Source organism: Haplochromis burtoni, unplaced genomic scaffold (genome assembly GCF_018398535.1).
Source record: "Haplochromis burtoni strain Fernald_Lab_line unplaced genomic scaffold, NCSU_Asbu1 Contig_15, whole genome shotgun sequence".
Classification (NCBI taxonomy): Eukaryota; Metazoa; Chordata; class Actinopteri; order Cichliformes; family Cichlidae; genus Haplochromis; species Haplochromis burtoni.
The window spans coordinates 226465-238765 of record NW_024582376.1 but is presented as its reverse complement, the minus strand read 5'-3'; the positions used below and the strand labels follow the sequence as shown (position 1 = coordinate 238765).

The 12301-nt window shown below is 41.2% G+C and overlaps 1 protein-coding gene across 1 annotated transcript in view; it reads right to left on the bottom strand.

Annotated features, from left to right (window-relative positions):
- arhgap35a (Rho GTPase activating protein 35a) overlaps nt 1-9679 on the bottom strand; it is a 62372-nt gene extending 52693 nt beyond the window's left edge. Inside the window, exon 1 of the mRNA XM_005915775.3 lies at nt 9060-9679. The gene's annotated coding sequence lies outside the window, so the exon portion shown is untranslated. The remainder of the gene's footprint in view (nt 1-9059) is intronic.
- Between the last annotated feature and the right edge of the window lie 2622 nt (nt 9680-12301).

The following is a 12301-nucleotide window of genomic DNA, read 5'->3' as shown; positions in this document are numbered from 1 at the left end:
CGTGTTTTCTTTACCTTTATCATCACAACGGCCATGCAAGTCAGTAAAGCAACAAAGAAGATGCACGAGTTAAGTTTTCGGTTTGTAATGATTCACAAAAGTGAAAGGAGAAGTTTTCCTTTTAAAACCACTGCACTCCCTCGCTTCTATGATTCATAAAGTTAACGTCAGCAGGTTAATCTTAAACTAGATGCATGATTTCACACTGCTGTTTCAAGCATAGTTTCACTTCAACTACACTTCGTTTATTCACTGTAAACTGACTTCAACATGGTTTGAAATTTTTGGGTAATTTGTGGGAAATTCCCCGCAACTCCCTCAGCTGATTCTAAAAAAAAAAAACAAAAAACCCACAATTTCAAATAACTGATGGGGAAGTGACACGGATTACTCCAGTTCTTGTCAGGAATGTTAGAAAATGGTGGATCAGGAGCTGCTGGAGCACTCCAACAGGAAATGAACTCTGACATAAGAGCTATGGACCTTGGGGCCTCGACTGCATCCTGGGAAATTATGGCACTGAGACGAGAAATGACCCATGTCACCACCAGGAAACCCCAACTCAGAAAAATCCATGTGCAATCCTCTAAAATGGCACAGTAGCTATATTAATGACTGTTAAGTGAGGGTGCTTTCAGAAGCACAAAGAGGAGTAAACACAAAAATAAACAACACCAAATCAGTATTGAGTTTGACTACTCTTTACTTTTAAACAGCGCTGTTTCTCCTTGGTATACATGTATGTAGCGTTTAAAGGTTGCCGGGTCAATTTTTCCAAGTATCTTGGGAAACGTCAAGTTCTTCTGTGGTTAATCCTGTCTCAGTAGCTTTAGCCTCATCATGTAATCCTAAAGTAACTCCATGGTGTTGAGCTCCAGATACTGTGAGGCCTCCAACATAAGTGTCAATACTGAAAATCTGTAATTCTGTATGGTTGGGATTACCGTTTCACCCTTCTGATTAAATTTGGCACAGATAAATCAACTTCCTTTGCTGGGACTGCCTGACGGATGCATCTAAAATGTCTAGAAGTTTTAAAGAGTACTGCGCGTCAGGGTAGCCCTTCCGGAAATCCTCTAGATTAAAGAATTTCACATGATTCATCACAGGGGTTTTTATTAAGCACACGCGTATGTGTGTTTGCCTAACAACAGTAACAATCAGAGTCGGACAGTCACAACCAGGTCAGCACAAAGTGTTGCAGACTGGTGGAAATCATGATCTGTCTTTAATGCAGACCAACCAACCAGCGTCACAACAAAGACAGCCAACAACAGAAAGAAAGGGAGTGGGCAGAAAGAAAGCACAGCCTGTGACGAGGACAGCATAACAGAGTGTTGGCCAGCCTAGGTTCCTTTTAAAAAAAGTGGTATGGCTGTGGGTTGAACCTAGAGAGAGCCTATTCACAGCTTTGTCTATATGCTGTAGCTGTGGGAACAAAACTCTCCACCGGAGCCACTGTCTGTGCTTCTCTTGTTGCTTTTTTTTTATCTTTGCTATCATTTCTAACTTCTCCCCTTCGCAGTTCCCTTCTTTCCTGCTTAAACTCCCTTTTCACACAAACAATCTCATGTGACCTACGCACTGTATCATCCACATCGGACTACGCGCTCTTAGTTTTATTGGCGGCCTGTGCACACGGACATCAGTGTAGGCTGAAATCCCCAAATCCTTCCACTCTGTGAAGTCAAATACCTGAACAGACGGACACAAGCACGCTACAGTGGATCCCACTTTAGGTGTGTCTCCTCTATTATTAAAATAAATATTCACTGACGCCGCCATCAGCCGTCCCTTTCTGTTTAATGGCAGTTTTCCAAAGCGTGAGACAATAGCATGGGCATCATTAGATAAGTGGTGGCTGGATGACAGGCGGTGCCGCTGCGATCGATAACGGCAGGCACAGCCATCCGCGGGCTGAGCGGTGCTTACTCATCAGCCTTGGGCACGCATGAGCCCAGGCTTGGGCCAAAAACTGGGACAAAGCCAGATAAGGGATGTGGAGGTGTCAGGGGCCTACTGCCTGTGATAACAAATGGCTATGAAAAGCCACCTTATCTTCTCACCTTAAAGAGGATATGATGTCCGTTGTCACATAGCTGCCGAATGGCCAGAGCCATGCTGACAGTTATGTTATGAGCGTGAGGAAAGGTCAGCTGCTGTTGCTCTCATTGCCTGTACATAAAGTAGTGTATATATTTCTGTCCCCCACACAGTTTCATTGCCCTTATTACTCAAAACAACCAATTCTGAAACATTTTGAGTCGAGCTAGATCAAACACGAATACTAACCACTAACAGCCAGGTAATGATTTGCACATGTTAAAATGCCTTTGGCAAGATACAACATCAGAATACCTAATCACAACATTGTAAAACATGTCCCCTCTCCAGATACAAGGTTTTTTTGTGCAGCCATGTATATGCAGGAGAGAGACAGCATCAGCACATATTCACGGTGGAGATGCCAAAGGCCGCCACAGTGCTGGCCAGATCCCCCTGAAGTGGTATCTGAAGCAAATGTCTAGTGACAAGGTGGTGCCCTTCCTGTGTCCTTAACCGCGGCTCAGACGACCACTGCGCTGCTCTCCAAGGGCAAGAAAATCCAGTGATGGAGGGCGCCATGGGGACAGAAATAAACAAAAACATTTTGTGAAAACTAAAAAAATAAATAAATAAATAAATAAATAAATAAGTAAATAAATACAGGAGAGAAAAGAGGAAGCAAAGGAGCAGCGTAAGCAATCTACACAACTCATAAATGAAAAACTTCCAGTGGACCTCTTTTTGAGGCCTCTGGTTGTCTGGGTCTTCAAGCCCTTTCCCCCCCTCACTCTCCTCTCAACTCCTGTCCCTCTCCTTTTTCTCCAATGCTTATCAGTCTGTGATAAAAGCTGCCAACCTTAATTAGAATATTTCCGAAACAGAACACTTCTCAGCCTCCCACTCTCCACCTCTCCTCTGTCTGAGCATCGCAGGTGTATGCTGACACCTCCAATAAAGATGTCAGACCTCCAGGCAGAAGCAGCTTGTAAGAGACGTCACAATAAACAGACATCAAGTCGGGATAATGCAAACTAAACATCATTGTCTAAGAGAACTAACAAACCTAAAGCAGGTGGGGTTTGACCACACACAAATCTAAACCCAATTACAGCTTCACCATCTCATGTCCTACCTCTGCACACAGTCTCCTGTTTGTACACTGCCAAACACTAAAATAATTTCTGCATCACATTCAACTAACCACCCAATCTAATTATTGCTAATAATGAGTTAAAATGAAATGAAAAGCAAACAGCTGAGGTGTGGATTCTAGTTATTGCTTTGTGTTTTGAGTTGCAATATTATGGCTGACAGAAAGAGCTTCCAGCCAGTCTTCACAGATAACAGCCCAACCTCAAAGTTTCTTTGAAATACACAAGTTGCTGTTACACAAACCTCTTTTTTCCCCTCCTTTCCCAGTGAATTTAATCCAATTGGTGATGCTCCGAGGGCTCCACCGCTAAACAATAAGACTGCAGAGAGAAACATGCCGTTAAAATGAAATGTTCGAAAAATCCAGCCCTTTAACGCTCTCTACTTTCACAAAAGATGGACATACAACAAGTTGTATCAGAATACACAAAACTATTGCTTCACTTAAAAACATATAACACCCACAGCACATGCCACGACTTAGGACAGCAAGTACAAGTAGAAAGTTTTAAAACTCTTAAGCAAAAAAGATAACGCCTCTTGATGATATACTTAATAGTGAAAGTGCAGTTTAGATCTTGTGATTATAGTTTAAGTAGCTTCCTTTGGCTGCTCCTTTATTTGCGAGGAGTCACCACAGCGGATGGATTGACATGTTTGCTTTGGCTGGATGCCCTTCCTGAAGCATCTCTCCCAGGGATTTGTGTCTCCTCCCAGCACTGAACCGGGGACCTTTCACATGTTAGGAGAATGTGTTAACCACCGCACTATACACCAACTTAAACAGATTTTTCATTTATCTCTTTCATCAAATGAGGTTATCACAACCTAAAAAAAAAAAAAAGTTTCATTTACTTCTCAAGAACGTTTCAGACACTCCCTCTTGGGACTGTCCAGTGTAGACTAAACCTGACAAGCAGGTGCTGGCTGGTCGTCGCTTTTCATGATCATATTTGGTACAATCTGCAGTTGCTCTTGTCCAGCCTGCTTTAACACGACCACTAACATGATGACGTCAGACTCACATTGAAACAATAAGAACAACTGGAGTGAGCCAAGTCTGCAAAACAGCTCCAATTAATCAAAATGACTTTGTTTAACTTAAAAAAGACAGACAATCTTTCACTAAAACTATTTTATACTGAATATATGGATTAAATATTTAAGTTGGTAGATTTTTTTTTTATAATACATGTACACATGCTACTGTCTTTGTGCTTGGAGCACTGACGTTTTAAGTACTACTGAATGAGGCTCAATTCTAATTTGGCTTTTCGGTAGTACTAGTTCAAAAGGAGGGTCTGTGTTAAGACTTGTCTACATCTCTCCAGAATAGTCATGACAGCTGATTGGTCAGGATTTGATTTTTTTTCTACTACCATACAGGATTTTTTCTAACAAACAGCCAATCTTTCTTCCCATTTTGCCACCATTCTTCCTTAAAAGAAGAATGAAACTGGCTCCATTGTTGTCACTTTCTAACTCCTACCCTCACCTTTGACCCTCAGCTCTCCTCTTCTCCACCCTATCCACTCCTTTTGGCCTTCCATCCCCATCCCCCTTGCATAAACACATGACCAGGCATCGTGAGTGGACTTCCTTCAGGAAATTCAGGACCACCACCGGGGGGAGAAGCTCCAGAAGAGAAAAAAAAAAGTCAAACAATGACAAACACAGACTTCTCCTGCTCACTCCAGCCCAATTTTGGCTATAACGCATTAGGACTTGCGAATGAGATGAGGGCTAGGTCAGCACGACAGGTTAAGACAAAAATGAAAACCGAGTGTTGCTTTAGTGTGGGAAATGATTGTGAGCGTGTGAGCGTGTATGCATCCACAGACTGCAAACATGCTCAGAGTTATCCTTTAATACTTATGTAGGTGGATTTCAGAGCAGTCTTTTTGTTGCTTTTTTTTTTTTTTTTGAGTGAGAGAGGTTTCAAATGTCTACAGGCTTTCAACAGACCGTATAAACACTGACTCATCCAAAAACCATCAGAGGCCATTATACCCTTAACATGATAATCCAATGGAGCGTGTATTTATGCATGACAAATCTCTCATTTTAAGCTAGCACCCTGCACAGTCCACAAACCTCAGAGAACTTTAAGGATAAGAACCATGTTGGCAGTGTGTGTAGGTGGTGCAAACTTTGTGCGTGCAATCATAGAAGCAGAAGTCCAACCTATTGAACTCCGGGCAGTGGCCTCGTTTTATTGGCAGAGCCTCAATCATAACATCTTATCTACGGCCATGCTGAGTCATGGAATTCAGCTGTGTCCAATAGCCAAGCAGCAGGGTTACTTATGGCTGCCATTGATTGGTTGATCCCTGAGCACAAAGCTGAAAGGGCACATACCAGGAACACAGCCTGAAGCAGAAACTGGCAGCAGTTTGTTCACACTTTACTTTACTCAAACATCCTTGTAGCGGCCCCCCAACAAAAAACTGAAAACCCACTTTGTGGCATCACACTCTCACTTTTCCTCGTTCCTAAAGATCTCCCTTCATGTTCAGGCTCCACAGCTCTTGTCCTTCTGTTGTTTAATCGCATTTGCAAAAGAGAAAACACGGCCGTTCGTGTCCAGAGGTCACCATTCCTCTGTGGTCCTTGATGGTCTCAGTAATTTCAAACATTGTCAGCACTGTATTAATATTTTTTAAATATTAAAGTACCTCAATAGAACCGTACAGCCACCATTCAAACCACTGTTCATAACCATAGCCCTTATTTTTATCTAGAAATGTCCAACAATGATGGATTTAACCCTAACCCTCCCTGCAGCTGTCAGACTGTACAATCAGAACTGCTGCCAACAAACATAGATGTTTACATCTGCGCTGTAACTGCAATAAGTTAATCAACCGATTCGCACTACAACCTGGTTTGCCTCTTATCTGTAGTTATTTTTATTTAATTTAATAACTGTACAGTACTCTGCTTATAGTAACTATTGTCCTTAATGTAAATATGCAATAAAAATTGTGTATGTTTCTGTTCTGTGTCCTGTATACTGTTTGTTTGTATATGTGTCTTTCTGGCTGCTGTTAGAACCAAATTTCCCCTTGTGGGACAATTAAAGGATTATTCTATTTGTGTTGAACTTAAAATTCTCAGATCACTAATTTGTTGAAAAGGGCCAGTGAATAGAAATATTAGTAATACTTTCTAATCTTTTTGTTCCCTCAAAACAGGGTCATTTCCCTCGTACATAAATTGGTCAATCAGGGTACAGAGCTAAACTGGCTCTGGAACAGAACAGGGCCACAGTACAGAGGCCTTTATATCAGCCTGTGCCCATCTGCAAATCTGTAATGAGCAAGAGAGCCGAAACAGAGGGGAGAGAAGAGAACCTCAGTTCAACTGAGGCAGGCACACTTTCTAATGGAAATTCAGATACAATCATCCCAGAATGCACTTCTCTCTGCCTAATAATCAGCCACTAGAACAAGGCAGTCATTGAGAGGAGAGTGACTGTAATCTGGTCTACCAAACTCCAAAGCTGCCCGCTATAATTAGCTCCTTTCTCCATCAAACACAGACTTACAGTGACTCGCAAGCAACCCTCTCTTGTAATACAAGAGGAAAGAGATTTAGCGAATGACGCGTTTTCTGATGAGTAGGAAAATTTTTTCCATGCTTGGCAGGTGGAGTAACTTCACTCTGACAGGTATGCAAGCAGTAAAACTGGAGCAGGTGCAAGTCCACTATTTAATTCAACCAGCACAGTAGAAATCTAAGAGTCTGGGTCGACACTGCAAAGCGGCCCGTGCTGTGCTACAAGCCCGAGACACTTTCGCCCTATTGAAATAAACTAATCACTACTTAGCTTAGTGAATTAAGTAATGTTTCACACTACAGGGCTCAGGTAATTTCTAATTACCTTTCCTCGTTTTCCCCCCCCGGTCCACTGTTGAGAAAACAAGTGAGCTGACATCTTAGATTTGCTGTAAGGAGTAAGTGTTCCTATGCTGCTTCTATTACAAAGCATGAAAAACCCTGGATTTATCTGTTCACATAATATGGGACAGAACAGTGTCCTCATCAAAGGATGCATTCTCATCTCTGGCCTACATGCTGACAAACAAAGCCTGTTCTCCTCTAATCTCGGGAACATGTTCAAGCCCAGGACTCACAACATGATCCCAGAGACAGACTGACAGGGGTGAGTGGGTATGCTGGTAGCTAGCCTGCTGCCTGGGCAAATGGCACGGCTATTAGGGGAAGAAGATGCTTCCTGGAGAGGTGTGACTGCACTGCAAAGGGCCCAATCAAGCACAGAACAGAAGTGCTGACAGCTGCTAATGCATTTACCTGAGCGCAAAGAGACCGTCTTACCAAGAAAACTTTGCATACGAGTCTGTGTGCGTTTCCTCCTTAGTATGGTCTTCCTGACAAGCCTGATTAAGATCAAAGGGAGGAAAACTCATCAAAAAGCACATATTCAAGCACAGCCAGTAAATGTGTGCTTCAACCTACTTGCTTGAAAAGGATGCACGATACCAAAGGCACATACCCATTATCAAGGTTCCTGTTTTAAAATGTCTCCTTTAACTGGCAATGACACAGCAGCACAGACCAAACCAATGGATACTCTGTTTTAAGGCAACGTCATAAAGCTACACAGAGATCTCATGCTTTAAAATCAGCCATTGTCAGTCTTTAATGTAGAAGGATCACTCTTTGAATTAAAAGCACTAAAGTCCAGTGGAAGGACTCACAACCCCCCCCCCCCCCCCCCAAAAAAAAAAAAAAAAAAACAGAAAGAAAGAAAAGGGGGTGGGCTTCCAGGGCAATGACCACTTTGCTGCAGGATTAGGCTGTGACACACTGGTGACTAGTCCTGGCATAAAAATAGATTAATAGTGTTAATTGTCTCCATTAGGTCACCCTAACCAGCCCAGAACTTAAAGGACAAAGGAGTGGACATTCCACATTCAGTGAGCCAACATAAATATCCTCACCTGAGATTGGTGAGAAATAACTTGAAAGGTTTTAAATATTTTCTAGGAAGAACACAGCCTTTTGTGTTACAGGTTGGGTAAAGGAAATGAGGAAGTTAGTACAGGTACCCTCAGGCATTAGCCAACTATATCAAATAGCCAGCCCTGTGCAGCTTTGGCATTTACAAAGTTAATGATACATTCAATAAAGGTTAAAATATATTTTCATGAAGAAAACGTGGTATATTAAGACCTTAAACACAACTTAAATGTACGAAATTACAATAAACAAAGCTTTTTAAAACATTAAAAGTCTATTTTTTAAAGCAGAGCATAGTAAGAAATAAACTGAACATGCAAACATGCTGTGACACAACTGTTTAACAATCTTCAGCCTCTCCCAAACATCCTATCTGCTCTAACCCGATTTCAAGTCCTGTTTGCCCCTTACGTTCAGACATAGCCTGGAGTTTCTCCAGGTCTGACAGACCAATGCATTCCAGGTGTTGTTGTCCAAACAATTGTAAGGTTTGGACAGGATCCATTTTTAAGACCCCCACCCCCCTCAGTCCCTTTCTCCTATATAAACGTCCCATTTAAACAAGCACACGTTAACCCCTAACCTGCATAAGAACGCCTTTTATTTTAATACACACTCGTATCATCACGCAGTCATTATGATTACTATTAACGAGCTTCAAATCAAGCCAGCCCCAGTGGAGGGGAGGGGGACTGGGGTTAACTCCCAGTTTCTTGTTACTCGCAGCACTTCACTGCAACCCAAGCTGCAATGTTAGGAGAAGTAAAATCAGGTGAACGCCTTAAAATGCCTTTTGCCAATACTAGTTAGGTCTAAAAACTGCTTATTCACACTGACTCACACACACAATCGTGGCCGAAAAGCTACAGTCTACCTACCATATCATTCCCGTTTCTGTCCTGCTCTTGTCCGCTCCTTTCTTCCTCTCCGTGCTCCTCTGCGACCCGCAGCCGGGGAAATACTTTAAAAACCAGACAAAAACACTCCCTACAAGCTCTCACATCGATTATTTTCCGCCTTTTCAGTAAACAGGCTGTCTGTCCATTGCTTCCCACATAGGGTGTTCACTTACATCAGTCTGAAGTTTTCAGACACGAGATACATAGATGGTTTGTCTTTTCTCCCAGTCTGAAAAAAAATACAAGTAAATTCTAGTAAGGAAAAGGGCAGGAAAAAAAAATCCTGCTCAACTTCAGTTTTTTTCACCACGGCTGGAAACGTCTTGCGAGGAGGAGAAAAGGGGGGCCGGCGTTGGAAAGCGCTGTTTCGGTGTGTTTTCCCTTCTTGGTTCACCACCACGTTGTTTTGACCAATTATTATTTCCTTTGTTGTGTCAAAAATTTATAAAAAAAAAAAGAGTCCACGGGAAACGCGACCGCAAGGATCAGCCTTCATTTACGGAAAAAGCGCCGCTGTTGGAAGAGTACAACAGTTCGTACGAAAGCCTTGTGTGTGTGTGTGTGTTTTTTTTTCCCTTTCTGATGTTAAGCCCCTTGCAGGATAAATGTGTGACGTTGTGTTTAAGTCTATTTTTTTCCCCAGCTTCCCAGTAATGGCGGCATGCTCTTCACAGAGAGACACTCTCGCCCAGCGGTAAATATACACAATTACAACAAACGCAGACTGTTTATGATACGCTGCTCACCGCCACACTATTAAGGCGTAGCTAATGGTGACTAGTAAGCCGAGACCAACAGTGAATTTATTTGAAATGAACCATCATAATACTCTTCCATACGTGTGTATATTTAAACTAAAAAAAAAAAAGTTGACGTATAACATGCTGAATACATTAAAGAGATATTCGAAAATATTCGAAACAACAAAAAACACACGCACACAAAGGGTGACTATGCTTTAGCTAGCAACCAGCTACTTCTAGTTACTTTAACTATTTCTGTTACTTTCTAGTTTCATTTCTTTATAGCCCTTTCTTTAATTTTAAATTGAAGAACAGCAAACTAGCTCCGTTGTCCAACATGGACTTATTTGTGAGTTGTATCAAAGTGGGGTTAATGTCTTTAATGTCTCATTTTGGATTACTGTTAAACATGAAACGGTTATTTATTTTTTCTACGCATAAAAAGGAAATGTGTTTATATTATCATGACTGTGATTAATTTATTTTATTTTGGCCCATCTGCGTACATGGCCCCACGGCTCCCATACCACTTCCTTGCAAAACTGACCACCATTTCCCCTGGACAGATTCAAGCATTAGTTATACAACACTGTGCAAAGGTCTTGAATAACCCATTCGTTTCTTTATATTTTGCCAGGAAAATGGAAATAGGTTCAGCGATTTATTGAAACATCTGTAAGGATATGTGGAAATACAGTATATAAGTATATATAAGTACAGTATATAAGGCAAAAACAAAGTTTGTACTATTCTAATGAGTGACGTCAGTAGAGTTCCCATATGTGTTTTTTAAATTTAGGTATCCTTTGACTGCGCTGGAAGTGTGTTTGAGGTTTGACTCTATATTTTTGTATTCAGGATTTCATCAGTTCCCATCAGATCCCTCACACCACTGCTGCTGAACCGCAGACCCAAACCATGACAAACACTCTACCATGTTTTGCTGATACTCCAGACACTCCCTGTCTTACCCCTGCCCTGATCTCCTCTACACACACTGATGATGATGATTTCAACTGAGAAAAACTTCAAATGTGGATTCGTCACTCCTGTTGCCACTGATCTTTTCTTCTTGTTCCCTTTCCTTAGGAATGGCTTCTTGACAGCCACCTTAAGAAGAGAGGAACTAATTACAAAATGATTTGATTGTGACAGACTGCTAGTAACAAAAGTGTCTAAAGAAACAAATTTAATTAGTCTCTAATTTTTCTGATATCTGTTATGTGTAGAAAACCAGGTGTGGTTCATCTTTTCAGTTAGGTTCCTTTTTTATGGTTGAATCATTCATAGGTCAATACTAGGTGGTTCACTTAGCATTGATCATTGGCTGAGGGCTTTTGCACAGAACTGTTGCTTAATAGATTTAAATAGTTAATGGCTGAATCATTTGTGAAAGATTTGTTGTGCATTCACCCAAGGACTCCCACCTAAACTGTTATTGAACAGCAGAGAGAGGAAATGTTTAATGCCTTTCCTGAGAAAAAATAATCATCTTAAAGGTTAGTCCTAATTATAAGTGTTGTTCGCTGAGTTATGTGCATGTCAAGAGTTATTGTGAAGTGTTTTCTACTTTGATTAAAGCCATTTTAAAAATTAAGGCAGAGAGTTGAGATACATTGGAGAAATATCTGCAGTGTTGTACAAGACAACAGCCTGTACTAAGAGCTCAAACAGATGTTTAGTGTCTAGCAGTGAGACTCTCTCTTGAAATTCTTTCTCTCTCTCTCTCTCATTCACTTGCTTCCTCTCTCCCCCTGTTAGTCCTTCCTTGAACTCTCAAGAACATGCAATTCCGATCTGGTAATCTAAACTCTGTGTGATATGAAAACAAATAGTTTGTGTGGCCGTAGAACTCAATTTATTGTTTTGAACTGGAATTTGGCACTTTAGGGGATATTTAAGACTAAACCTTTGTAAACAATAGAGGCATCGTGTTTAAAGGTTATTACTGTATTCAACCTCCTGGAGTGTTGGATAGCAGAATCAAAACATAGCAGAAAATCATTTGTAATAAAAAAATAGGAAAGAAATTATGTTGTTCTTACATAAGTTATTAAATTGAAGTACATAATGTGCACTATGTGTGTCCTGACAAGCTTGAATTGTGACCCATCATTAAATACACAGTCAAACAGGGTTCAAGGTGCACTGTCCTGTGTTTGAGTAAGTCCACACGCTTCTGTCCAATTGCATTACTCACTAGGTTCTCAGCAATATTTGCATGACCCCAATCACACGGACCAAGATTAGCTGGGGTCAAAGTGTGTGTTGAATAATGTGCCTCTGTTTTACATCCCTTTCGCCTACCTCCACTTGTTTTTAAAACAGGCCAAGGTCTTGCGACTATCACAAAACATTGCTATGCAGTGCTGCTTATGCGTATAATTCTTATATAACCACCATGGCAAATTTTATTTTTATTTTACTCTAAAATACGCGACAGAATCAAAACACAGCTGCAAGCATTATACAGAAGAA